The sequence below is a fragment of the Dermacentor variabilis genome, chromosome 3, assembly GCF_050947875.1.
Source record: "Dermacentor variabilis isolate Ectoservices chromosome 3, ASM5094787v1, whole genome shotgun sequence".
NCBI classification, from domain to species: Eukaryota; Metazoa; Arthropoda; class Arachnida; order Ixodida; family Ixodidae; genus Dermacentor; species Dermacentor variabilis.
The window spans coordinates 215,700,224-215,713,254 of NC_134570.1; positions in this window are offsets into that span (position 1 = coordinate 215,700,224).

Sequence of the window (13,031 nt, forward strand, 5' to 3'; positions counted from 1 at the left end):
AATCAGTGCTGTCTCCCCTACTCTTCAACGTGGCTATGAGGGAACTCCGCGAGCAATTGGCAAAGTTCGAGGGATTAAAATTTAGTATATACGTGGATGACACTACCCTGTGGGTCAACCGTGGAAGTGATTCAGCCATCGAAAGCGTGCTCCAGGCCACCACCGACATCATAGTCGATTACGCGGCCGAGAGAGGCCTAGCATGCTCGCCGCATAAATCAGAATTGTTTATATACAATCCGAAACACTTAAGGTGCAAGGCACTGTCGGAGATCAAAATTAATGTGGCGGCTAAGGACGTACGAATAGTCGAGCAAATTAGAATCTTGGGCCTTATTCTCCAGTCACACGGCCACAATGGCGAGACCTTCAATAGGCTGCAGAATCGCGCAATACAGACCTTGAGCCTAATTATGCGGGTGGCCAGCAAAGACGAAGGGTTAAAGGATAGAAATTTGATTAAACTAATACAGGCGCACATATGCAGCCGGGTAAGCTACGCAACGCCATATCTCGATTCGAAAGTGGTGGAAAAACAAAAGATTATTCTCTAATGAGAAAATGCCTAAAAGCAGCTCTGGGACTGCCCATATGCACATCCACAGAGAGACTGATGGCTCTAGGAGTGCACAACACATGGGCAGAACTGGCGGAAGCAGTGCGACGCTCTCCAATTGAGAGACTTAGCACCACGAGGACAGAAAGAGCCATATTGACCAAAGTTAGAATAAATACAGACAGAGGCTCCACCTAAAAGGTGGAAGTAGATAGGGAAGTGAAAAAAAATTGATTATCCCCCGCCTGCTAAAAAATGCACCTGGAACATAGCAAAAACAGGAGGCATAAACGAGCCTAAGTATTAAAAATTAGATTCGGTAAAATATGGGAACATGACGTGGCCTATGCAGACGCGGTGGGCGGTAGCGGCGGTTTTACGGTGGCAACGGCCGTCAGCGGCCGGGGTATTCCCGTGACCACTGTCACTCTGCGCGGACGCAGCCTAGAAGTTGCCGAGAAAATTGCGATCGCATTAGCTTGCGCTGGAACGGACACGAAATTTGTTATCTGTCACAGCAAAACTGCCATGCAAAATGTTAGCAAGGGAAGGATCTCAGCCTTAGCGGCCAGATTCCTAGGCCAGAGAAAGTTAAATAGAAAAGTTGAAATAATTTGGACTCCGGCGTACGAAGCCATCCCCGGCAACGAGGCAGCACACGAGCTGGCTCGAGATCTCTACCGCCGAGCCGCTACGGGGCCCCTCGATGACCGAGGGAGCGGAGAGCGCATGCTAAAATGTGGGGAGATCGCGCAGCATTATAGATTGGCTCGTACACTGGTATCCCCGCCTGGCCCGAAATTAAACAACAGACAAGCAGTTGCGTGGAGACGAGAAATTAAAGAACACAAAAGCAGTCGTGTGGAGACGACTACAAGCTTATACGTATCCGCACCCGTATCCGTTTTGCCGAACCACATGTTCCCCGAGGCAAGGAGCGATAGGTGTAATCTTTGTGGTGCGAGAGGGACCCTCGATCACATAATATTGGAGTGTCCGTACACTCCCGGGGGAACGCACAAAATAGGTAGTAGAGACACCTGGGAGACCTTGCTTCGCAGCTCGTCCTCTGAGCTCCAGCTCCGGCTCGTCCAACTGGCTGAAGAGGCTGCTGGGACCCAAGACCCCCCAGCCTGCATCTGAGGCGGCGGCACTCACCCCTTGATCTGCGTGTCGGGGAGTGGGTAGATCACCTTATCAGTTGGAAAATAAACGATCGATGGAAATAAAAGTTCTATCGATTGTGAGCGACGCAAACCACCATATATGAAACCAGCTGGGCTACTACAACAAGTCCGAGTGCCCACGACCCCATTTGCCCAAATCGGTATGGACCTTCTCGGACCATTCTCGACTTCCGAAATCGGTAATAAGCGGGTAATAGTTGCCACCGATTACCTGACACGCTATGCAGAAACCAAGGCCCTTCCAACTGGCACCGTAGTCGAAGCAGCGCGATTCTTTATTGAAAACGTGGTTCTGAGGCGCGGTGAACCAGCCGTGATAATAACGGACAGAGGGCCTGCCTTTACGGCTACACTTCTAAAGACAGACGGTTAGATCGAAATGGTGCATGATTGGCGAAGACGTAAGTAGCCGTCGAAGAGTCATAAAGGCATCATCAAAGGCTTCCGACCAAGTAGACAGTTCATTGTCGACTCGGAGAAGTTGGTTTAGAGGCGCGATCACAGTAGCAAAATTCTGAATGGATCGTCCAAAACAGGAGCACAGGCCTCTAAAGCTGCGTACTGCTTTCGAGTAAGTGGTCTTCTGCAATTCAGATACAGTGCGAAGTTTAGCAGGATCAGTAAGAATGCCTTCTTTGGAGACAACCACGCTACATATAGTCAGTTTTCGAGCTGCAAGTACGTACATTGCAAAGTTAAGCTGGAGACCAGGATTCCGGAGACAGGTCTGCAGTTGATGTAAACGGCGAAGATGGGCAGGAAAGTCTGGGGAAAAGACAACGTCATCGATGTAGCAGAGACACGTATGCCACTTCAAGCCGCGCAAGGAGCCGTCTATCATGCGTTCAAACATGGGAGGCGCCTTGCACAAACCGAACGGCATTACAATGAATTCATAAAAGGTGCCTTGTCTTACAAACGCGGTTTGGTATTGAAACAGTCAGCGACAGCCATAGGCACCCGGCAGTAGCCAGAGCGCACATCTAAGGAGGGAAAAAAAACTATTCTTGCAACCAGTCACGCGCGTCGTTGATAAATAGGAAGGGGCGTGCATCATTTCGGGTAATCTTCTTATGCCTTCGATAATCAACACAAGATCACATGGTGACGTCTTTTCTTTTTCTAACTAGGGCGACTGCTGACGTCCAAGGACTACTCGAAGGCTGGGCGACTCTGGGTTTGAGCATATCATTCACCTGGTCATCGATAACGCACTTTTCGGTCACCGGTACTCGGTACGGGCGCTCTCGAATGGGTTCATGGCTCCCATTGTCGATAGTGTGCGAAACAGTCGTTGCGCGGCCGAGTGATGCTGCTTGGCAGTCAAAAAAGGAAGAGAAGCTTTGGAGCAAGGGCAGAAATTCGGCGCGCTACGGCGTCGTAAGGTCACTGGCAATAGCTGGCGTCAAAGAACGCGGCAGTGACTAAGGACACGATGCCTCGACATGATTTCACGGCATCGTAGAGTAATCGGTTCGGCCAATGGCTTTGCGTCACGCCCGTGAGAAAGGCACCAGTTTCGAACTCGAGGACGGCGAACGGCAGGGGGCAGTGATCGGTGGTGAACTAAGAGTTCAGACGCTGCGAGGAGTACTTTGGCTTCATCTAGAGAGTGAAAAGAGACACAAGAGCAGAAGACCAGGCAGCTATAAGGGTGTCTCCTGAAGCGGAGATTTTGCGACAAGGGTCCTGGTGGTCAGTGATCAGATCTGTCAAAAACGGAAGCAGCTAGATTTCGGCGCAGGCGCAGTCGATGATTGATGATCTGTGGAGAGAAAGTCCCAGCCTAATATGATGTTATGGGAACATAATGGCAACACGATGAATTCGATGACATGCAGGACTTCCTGAATGTTGACACGCGTGGTGCAGGCGTCGGATGGCTCGACGTGCTGCGCGTTGGCAGTCTGACGGTACAGTACAGAAAGCGGCGCCGTCTCTTGTCCTATTTTGCGGTAAATACGGGCATCAATCGCTGAAAGTGCAGCAATGGTGTCGACAAGAGTAGCGTCAATATTCCTTCTATTGCAACTTCAATAACGTTTTTCGGGAAAGTGTGAGGCCTTAAACATTTCGCCGACACCACAGTTCTCACCACCTGAACTGCAATTTTTAGCTTTGCATGTGCAGAGGGCTCCGCCGGTAGTGCACGGGGGAAATGGAATGGCAGCGAGGAGAAGGTGAGATTGGGGTCTCGGCGGCAGAGCTGTGCGAACAGTTGGGGCGTTGTAGCGCGTATGGACGCACGTTGGAGGCGACTATATGTCTCCAGTCCGATTCAAAGGATACGCGAATAAACCACCACCATCGACATCACCGGCAAGAAAGCCGCGCATGTAACACAAATAGTAACAGCTAAGCGCGGCTAAAAGGAATATGCGCAGTGTAACGTTGTTCACGCACACGGGATGCGGCGTCATTGTGAGCAGTGTGTCACTCACCTAAAGCTGCGTAGGCGACAACAGTCACGTTTGATGAGACACGGATTATTTGATGGGCAGATGTGGCTGCGACAAGCTGACCGCTGTTTGTGTGGTCGAATACTTTAGCGCTTGCGAGGCCACTTGAGAGAGCTAGATGACGGCATTGGATTGATGCGCCAGTACATAAGATATCGCAGAATGTCGCGCTTCTATTTTGTGTGATTGTTTCTAATGGAAACGACTGGACAAAAGCTGTGTTCTCCGGCAGGCAAGGCCTCTTTCCGTTGCCGCATTTTTATTGTACTATAGTCGACAAAGCTTTCATGACGCAAGTGGGGAATGTGCTCAAATATATGTTCCATGTTCTGTTGCGCCAATCCAAGATTGCGTTGGCTGGGAGACGTTATGCTGTGAAGATTCCATTCCAGAAAGCAGCCAATCTCGCCTTCAGCAGAGCACCCACCTAAGCGAGTGTTGCGCTGGCCCCCGCTACAGTGCGGCGGCGGCTTCTCGGCACTGTGCAAGATTACGTCGATGGGGCGCGAAAATTAGGCGCTCTTATGTAGGTACTTCTTATGAATGTTCTTATGAAGGTTCATATCCGGTCCTTATGAACATGCAGTGGTGGCGTAGAGGTAGAGCATCCGCCTCACATGCAATAGGACCGTGGTTCAAATACCGGTGCCGCCCAATTTTCCACCGGATTGAAAAAGATAAAATTGCAAAAAAAAGCCTGGAGTGCGGCCTGATCCCGGTAACCAGAACCGGTAACGCATTCCCTCACCAGAGCAGGATTCGCCACTCTGGTGCAGTACTTGGCCACAACCTCCTATATGTATACAGGGGTGCGTTTTAGGCAGGCATTCTCAGATCATGAACAGCAGGTTGCCATTATCCCTCAAGAGAAAAGTATATGATCAGCTGTGTCTTACCAATACTCACGTACGGGGCAGAAACCTGGAGGCTTACGTAAAGGGTTCTACTTAAATTGAGGACGACGCAACAAGCTATGGAAAGAAGAATGATGGGTGTAACGTTAAGGGATAAGAAAAGACAACAAACACGAATTAATGACAGCTTAGTTGAAATCACGAAATGGGCAGGACACGTAAGGGGGAGGGAAGATAACCGATGGTCATTAAGGATGACGGACTGGATTTCAAGGGAAGGGAAGCGCTGCAGGGGGTGGCAGAAAGTTAGGTGGGCGGATGAAATTAAGAAGTTTGCAGGTACGACATGGCCACAATTAGTACATGACTGAGGTAGTTGGAGAAGTATGGGACAGGCCTTTGTCCTGCAGTGGGCGTAACCGTAACCAGGCTGATGATGATGATGTAGGCACTGTCTGAGTCCCTGTCTCGACGACGGTAATATTGTCGTAAAAAACATATCTCGAATGCTGTGCTTTCGGGACCTCTATGGGGCGCCGGAAGTGAATGCGGAGTCAGAAACACGCCGAGGCCACCATGTTTTAGACACGAACTCTTGGCAAATAGGGATAAAACAAATCACTCCCTTTTGCAGAAGCCAACCGCTGACGGATCGTCATCATTCTGATCCTAGTTAGTTGAGTAGACTGCTTTCGTAATAGCTTTGCCCCTATTAGCTCACTGCCCAGGTCGCCGAGTAACGTGTATACAAGAAAGCGACTTTTATTGACGTGAAACTGAAGATCTATGCGCTATATTTCATCAAAAACTTGCATTTAAGATTTTAATCGATATAGTTTTAACTAAGGTTCCAATCCCACTTTTATTGCCCCTGCGTGCGCGAAGACTCCACTTGTCTCCAGTGCACTTTTCCGCAAACTGAAGGAGCGGGTTATTGTATGCTGCTCATTATACCGTTATTGTTGTTGTTTCATAAGAAGCCAATAAACACTGACACCAAGGACAAGCATAGGGGAAATACTTGTGTTTAATAAATGAAAAACTAGCGCATTTTATTTATTTAATATTTTCAATACTGCCAGTCCTATCAGGCACCATAGCAGGTGGACATACAAAAATGAAATACATGGTAATAAATGTGCACATACAAATTGCGTGTCAATAAGCCAAACAAGGAACGTAAAGGAACAAAAAAAAGAATACAAAAAGCATACCTTACAAGAGTTGCAAAGCATATTATGTGATTAAGACTGCGTTACTGATTGCTTGATATGGATTCAAACCGTGATGCGAACTGAGATAATGAGTCTGCTGAAATGGCTGAAGGATCGAGGCGATTCTATTCCCTTATCACGAGGGTGAAATAAGAGAACGTGAATGTGTCATTATGGCATGAATATTCTGCTAAAGCGTGTACATGTTAATGTCTCGATGATCGTACTTGTGAAAAACACATATATTTTGTTTGGTCTATCTTATAATAGTTGGGAATCAAGTTAAATAAAAATTTGAGACGTGCTTGCTTCGCTCTTGATGAGAGCGTCGCTAAACCCGATATAGCCGCGAGGTTAGTTCGTGAGTCTGTGCGGTTATTCTTGTCGTAAATAAGCCGCAGCGCTTCGCGCTGTACTTTTTCCAGTTTACTTATTTTAGTTACTGAGTGGGGAAACCAAACTGTGTTGCCGTACTCCAAAACCGGTCTAACGAAAGTAGTATATGCGATAAACTTAGTCGACGTTGGTGCGAGGCGCAGACATCTTCGGAGATAAAATAGCTTGCATAATATCTTCGATGTCACGTTGGCAATGTGCGCGTCCTATCTCAGGTCAGAAGTTCGAGTGATGCCTAAGTATTTATGCTGGTGAACTTTCGCTACAATTGTGCCGTTAATAAAGTACCGAAAGTCGTAAGGTTGTTTTTTTCTTGTTACCGTCATGCAAACTGATTTAGTTGTGTTTATCGTCATTTGAAATTTTTTGCACCATTTATTTAGCTGGTCTAGTGAGTTGCTAAGCGAAACATGATCTTCGTAGATGTTAATTGTTTGATACATGATGCAGTCATCAGCAAACAGTTTGACGTTACAGTCAATATTTCTGGTTATGTCGTTAATGAAAATTAAAAATAACAGTTGCCACGACAGGAATCCTTGGGGGACGCCTGATGTGACAGGCACTGTCGCAGATTCCACATGCTGAAATAGTACGAATTGTGTCCGGTTTTTAGGAAATCTGTTATCCAGTCTAAAATTTCCCCATTGCCTATAAAACCTCGCAATATTGTTAATTATTTACTGTGGCATACGCAATCAAATGCTTTTGAAAGGTCTAATAATGTTATATCAGTCTGGCTACGGCTGTTCACCTTTGACAATCCATGGCGGAATCCGTGCTGGCGTGGCATTAAAAAGTTGTGTGTCAAGAAAGTTTGTTAGGTGTTTAAGGATGATATGCTCCAGCATCTTGCAAGCTGTGCAAGTGAGAGATATTGGTCGAGAATTAGAGGGCGATGAGGTATCTCCTGTTTTTTGCATTGGGATGATTTTCGCGTTTTTCCAGCGGTCGGGTAAGGATGATTGAAATAGGGATTTTCGAAATTGAGACCCAAGTATCGGCTGCACCACTCTGCGTATCTCTTTAGAAAATGGTTTGGAATGTCATGTGGTCCGCATGATTTTTTAGGGTCAAGGGTGAGCAACATGTTAAGGATACCCGCGTCACCAACATCATCATCATCATCAACATCATCACCATCTAAATCATCATCATCAGCCTGGTTACGCCCACTGCAGGACAAAGGCCTCTCCCATACTTCTCCAACAACCCCAGTCATGTACTAATTGTTGGCCACGCCATGCCTGCAAACTTCTTAATCTCATCCGCCCACCTAACTTTCTACCGCCCCCTGCTACGCTTCCCTTCCCTTGGGATCCAGTCCGTAACCCTTAATGACCATCGGTTATCTTCCCTCCTCATTACATGTCCTGCCCATGCCCATTTCTTTTTCTTGATTTCAACTAAGATGTCATTAACTCGCGTTAGTTCCCTCACCCAATCTGCTCTTTTCTTATCCCTTAACGTTACACCTATCATTTTTCTTTCCATAGCTCGCTGCGTCGTCCTCAATTGGAGTAGAACACTTTTCGTAAGCCTCCAGGTTTCTGCCCCGTAGGTGAGTACTGGTAAGACACAGCTATTATAGACTTTTCTCTTGAGCGATAATGGCAACCTGCTGTTCATGATCTGAGAATGCCTGCCAAACGCACCCCAGCCCATTCTTATTCTTCTGATTATTTCCGTCTCATGATCCGGATCCGCCGTCACTACCTGCCATAAGTAGGTGTATTCCCTTACGACTTCCAGTGCCTCGCTGCCTATTGTAAGTTGCTGTTCTCTTCCGAGACTGTTAAGCATTACTTTAGTTTTCTGCAGATTTATTTTTAGACCAACTCTTATGCTTTGCCTCTCCAGGTCAGTGAGCATGTATTGCAATTGGTCCCCTGAGTTACTAAGCAAGGCAATATCATCAGCGAATCGCAAGTTACTAAGGTATTCTCCATTAACTTTAATCCCCAATTCTTCCCAATCCAGGTCTCTGAATACCTCCTGTTAACACGCTGTGAATAGCATTGGAGATATAGTATCTACCTGCCTGACGCCTTTCTTTATTGGTATTCTTTTGCTTTCTTTATGGAGGACTACGGTAGCTCTGGAGCTGCTATAGATATCTTTTAGTATTTTTACATACGGCTCGTCTACACCCTGATTCCGTAATGCCTCTATGACTGCTGAGGTTTCGACAGAATCAAACGCTTTCTCGTAATCAATGAAAGCTATATATAAGGGTTGGTTATATTCCGCACATTTCTCAATCACCTGATTGATAGTGGGAATATGATCTATTGTTGAGTAGCCTTTACGGAATCCTGCCTGGTCCTTTGCTTGACAGAAGTCTAAGGTGTTCCTGATTCTATTTGCGATTACCTTAGTAAATAGTTTGTAGGCAACGGACAGTAAGCTGATCGGTCTATAATTTTTCAAGTCTTTGGCATCGCCTTTCTTATGGATTAGGATTATGTTAGCGTTCTTCCAAGATTGCGGTACGCTCGAGGTCATGAGCCATTGCGTATACAGGGCGGCCAGTTTCTCTAGAACAATCTGTCCACCATCCTTCAACAAATCTATTGTTACCTGATCCTCCCCAGCTGCCTTCCCCCTTTGCATATCTCCCAAGGCTATCGTTACTTCTTCTGGCGTTACCTTTGGGATTTCGAATTCCTCTGGGCTAATTTCTCTTCCATTATCGTCGAGGGTGCCACTGGTACTGTATAAATCTCTATAGAAATCCTCAGCCACTTGAACTATCTCATCCATATTAGTAATGATATTGCCGGCTTTGTCTCTTAACGCATACATCTGATTCTTGCCAATTCCTAGTTTCTTCTTCACTGTTTTTAGGCTTCCTCCGTTCCTGAGAGCATGTTCAATTCTATCCATATTATACTTCCTTATGTCAGCTGTCTTACGCTTGTTGATTAACTTCGAAAGTTCTGCCAATTCTATTCTAGCTGTAGGGTTAGATGCTTTCATAAATTTGCGTTTCTTGATCAGATCTTTCGTCTCCTGCGATAGTTTGCTGGTATCCTGCCTAACGGAGTTACCACCGATTTCCATTGCACACTCCATAATGATGCCCACAAGATTGTCGTTCATTGCCTCAATACTAAGGTCCTCTTCCGGAGTTAAAGCCGAACACCTGTTCTGTAGCTTGATCTGGAATTCCTCTATTTTCCCTCTTACCGCTAACTCATTAATCGGCTTCTTATGTACCAGTTTCTTCCGTTCCCTCCTCAGGTCTATGCTAATTGGAGTTCTTACCATCCTGTGGTCACTGCAGCGCACCTTGCCGAGCTCGTCTACATCTTGTATGATGCCAGGGTTAGCGCAGAGTATGAGGTCTATTTCATTTCTAGTCTCACCGTTCGGGCTCCTCCGGGTCCCGACTGTCCCGCTTGCGGAAGAAAGTATTCATTATCCTCATATTATCCTGTTCCGCAAACTCTACTAATAACTCTCCCCTGCTATTCTTAGTGCCTATGCCATATTCCCCCACTCCCTTGTCTCCAGCCTGCCTCTCTCCTACCTTGGCATTAAAGTCGCCCATTAATATAGTGTATTTGGTTTTCACTCTACCCATCGCCGATTCCACGTCTTCATAGAAGCTTTCGACTTCCTGGTCATCATGACTGGATGTAGAGGCGTAGACCTGTACAACCTTCATTTTGTACCTCTTATTAAGTTTCACAAGACCTGCCACCCTCTCGTGAATGCTATAGAATTCCTGTATGTTACCAGCTATATTCTTTTTAATCAGGAATCCGACTCCTAGTTCTCTTCTCTCCGCTATGCCCCGATAGCACAGGACGTGCCTGCTTTTTAGCATTGTATAGGCTTCTTTCGGCCTCCTAACTTCACTGAGCCCTATTATATCCCATTTACTGCCCTCTAATTCTCCCAATAGCACTGCTAGACTCGCCTCAGTAGATAACGTTCTAGCGTTAAACGTTTCCAGGTTCATATTCCAATGGCGGCCTGTCCCGAGCCAGTGATTCTTAGCACCCTCTGCTGCGTCGCAGGTCTGACCGCCGCCGTGGTCAGTTGCTTCGTAGCTGCTGGGGACTGAGGCCCGGGGTTTGATTGTTGTGCTCATGTAGGAGGTTGTGGCCAAGTACTTCACCAGGGTGGCCAATCCTGCTCTGGTGAGGGAGTGCGTTACCGGTTCTGGTCACCGGGATCAGGCCACACTCCAGGCCTGTTTGCGAAATTTTATCAACACGCGGATTTTTTTTTAATCCGGTGGAAAATTGCCGGCACCGAGATTCGAACCACGGACCTCTTGCACGCGAGGCGGGTGTTCTACCTCTACGCCACCGCTGCATACCCGCGTCAGATATGATTAAAGGATCGATGCGCTATGCTGAACTGCTACTCAAGTCTGATAGGTTACCGTCATCTTTTGTGAAGTTCGAGTGAAAATAGTTATTTACGCATTAGCGTTGTTGGTTTTTTCCTCAGGAGGCAAGGCCGATAACGTGTCTTTAGTGGGGCGACAGTGGTTCCGGAATCTCTGAGGGCTGTTTGTCAGAAAGTTAGGCAGCGTTACATGAAAATAATGTTCCTTAGCTTCTTTGGCAGTTTGTCGAAAATGTGCTAGTGCGTATGCTAGTTTGCTAGTTTTGGATGGGCATGGTCCATGATTTTTAATAGAGTTACGTATCCTTTTTAGATGACGTTTTGCGTGGATGAGTTCCCGAGTTATCCATGGGCTTGTTCTTTGTGGTCGCTTGTGTTTTAGCGGAACACAGTTACGCAGTAGAAAACCATATTCTTAAAATGAAGCCAGGCTGTGTACACAACGATTGACGGGTCGGAGGTTATTTCAGTAAAGGCTTGAAATTCGTGCTCAAGGTGGGTTAGAATGCTGGTGTCATCCGCCTTCTTGAAGTTGAGTACTACAAACGTACTACAACGCGTTCTTATCGAGCATTCCAGAGGCAACAAGCATAGCGGTATGTTATGATCTGAAGTGCCTGCAATAATTTGTCTGTGCTTGGTGCCCTGAAAAATGATCGCTGATTAGTATAAGGTCAAGAATATTGTTTGCTGAACCTTGCTTATGCATCGGTTCTAGGATTATTTGGTGAAGGTTAAATGATAACATTTGATCAAACAGAATTTCTGAAGAAGATGTGTGATGCATAGTTACCCAGTCTGTATACGTCTGGAGGGTTAAATTCTCCCATAAGGATAATCCTAGAGCTGTTAGCATATCGGTGTAGAAACTCAAGAATGGCAGAAATGCTCTCATCACCCGAAGAGGGGCTTCTATAAAAGCAACCCACACAAATAGTACTACTGCTACAAAGAATCCTGCAAAACACGCTTTCAGCACCTGACACATGTGGCAGTAAAACAAATGGAAGGTTTTTCTTTATCACAAGAGCCACGCCACCACCACGGGAACCCCTATCTTTTCGAATGACTGAATAGTTCGGTGGAATGATTTCATGGTTGGAAAGATCCGGTGAAAGCCACGTTTCCGTGACGGCGACTATATCAGGTCCGCGATCAGTTAACAGGTTTTCGAAAGATTCTATTTTGTTTAGTAAGCTTCTTGAATTTGCATTTACGATTGTTAGTTGTCTTATCGATCTCTTCTCCGTGTCATTGGCGGGCCGTTTATTTTGCTTGATTCCGCTTCGCTTTTTAAGGGGTACTTTGTCATCGATTTGGTCGTCCCAAACAAAGGCGTGACTGTTAATGTACAGTTTGTCGAAGGCGAGGGAAACTTTGTCGTGTTTGTCGCGTTTTTCTTTAGCACTGTTTCATAGTTTCTTTCTAATGTCCCGAATTTTAGGAGAAAGATCTTCCCCAATGGCAAATTTTCAGCCTTTAAGTTTAAAACCTTTTTTCAATATAGCCGAGTTGTCGCGGGAATTTAGAAGTTTAAAAATTACCGGCCTAGTCTTTTTCGCTTGCGGTCTGCCTAGCCGGTGTATGCGTTCTATGGTAACTGGGTCCAGCTCTAGGATATCTTGTATGATATCTCTGCTGACTATCTGCTCAAGACTGTCGCTTGTTTCTTCTTCGAATTCCAGTATGCCATAAACTATTAAGTTAGCTCTCCTGCTTCTGTTCTCAAGGTCATTGATTTATTGCTCCATTGTTTTTATTACGCGACTCATGCGGGAAGTCTCGGTCTGACAACATTGTACTTTATTTTCTAGAAGTGCTATGGCATCTTATTTGGTCCCTATATCGGCAAGACGTTCTTCCTTTATTTCTTTGATATCAGCAGCAATTTCCTTCAGTTGCTTAACGACGTACTTTAGTTCAGGGCCGGGGTTTGTTGCGACATCTCCTGATAACAGTAGCAACTTCCACAGAAATACAGCCATATCAAACACTCCGTGACA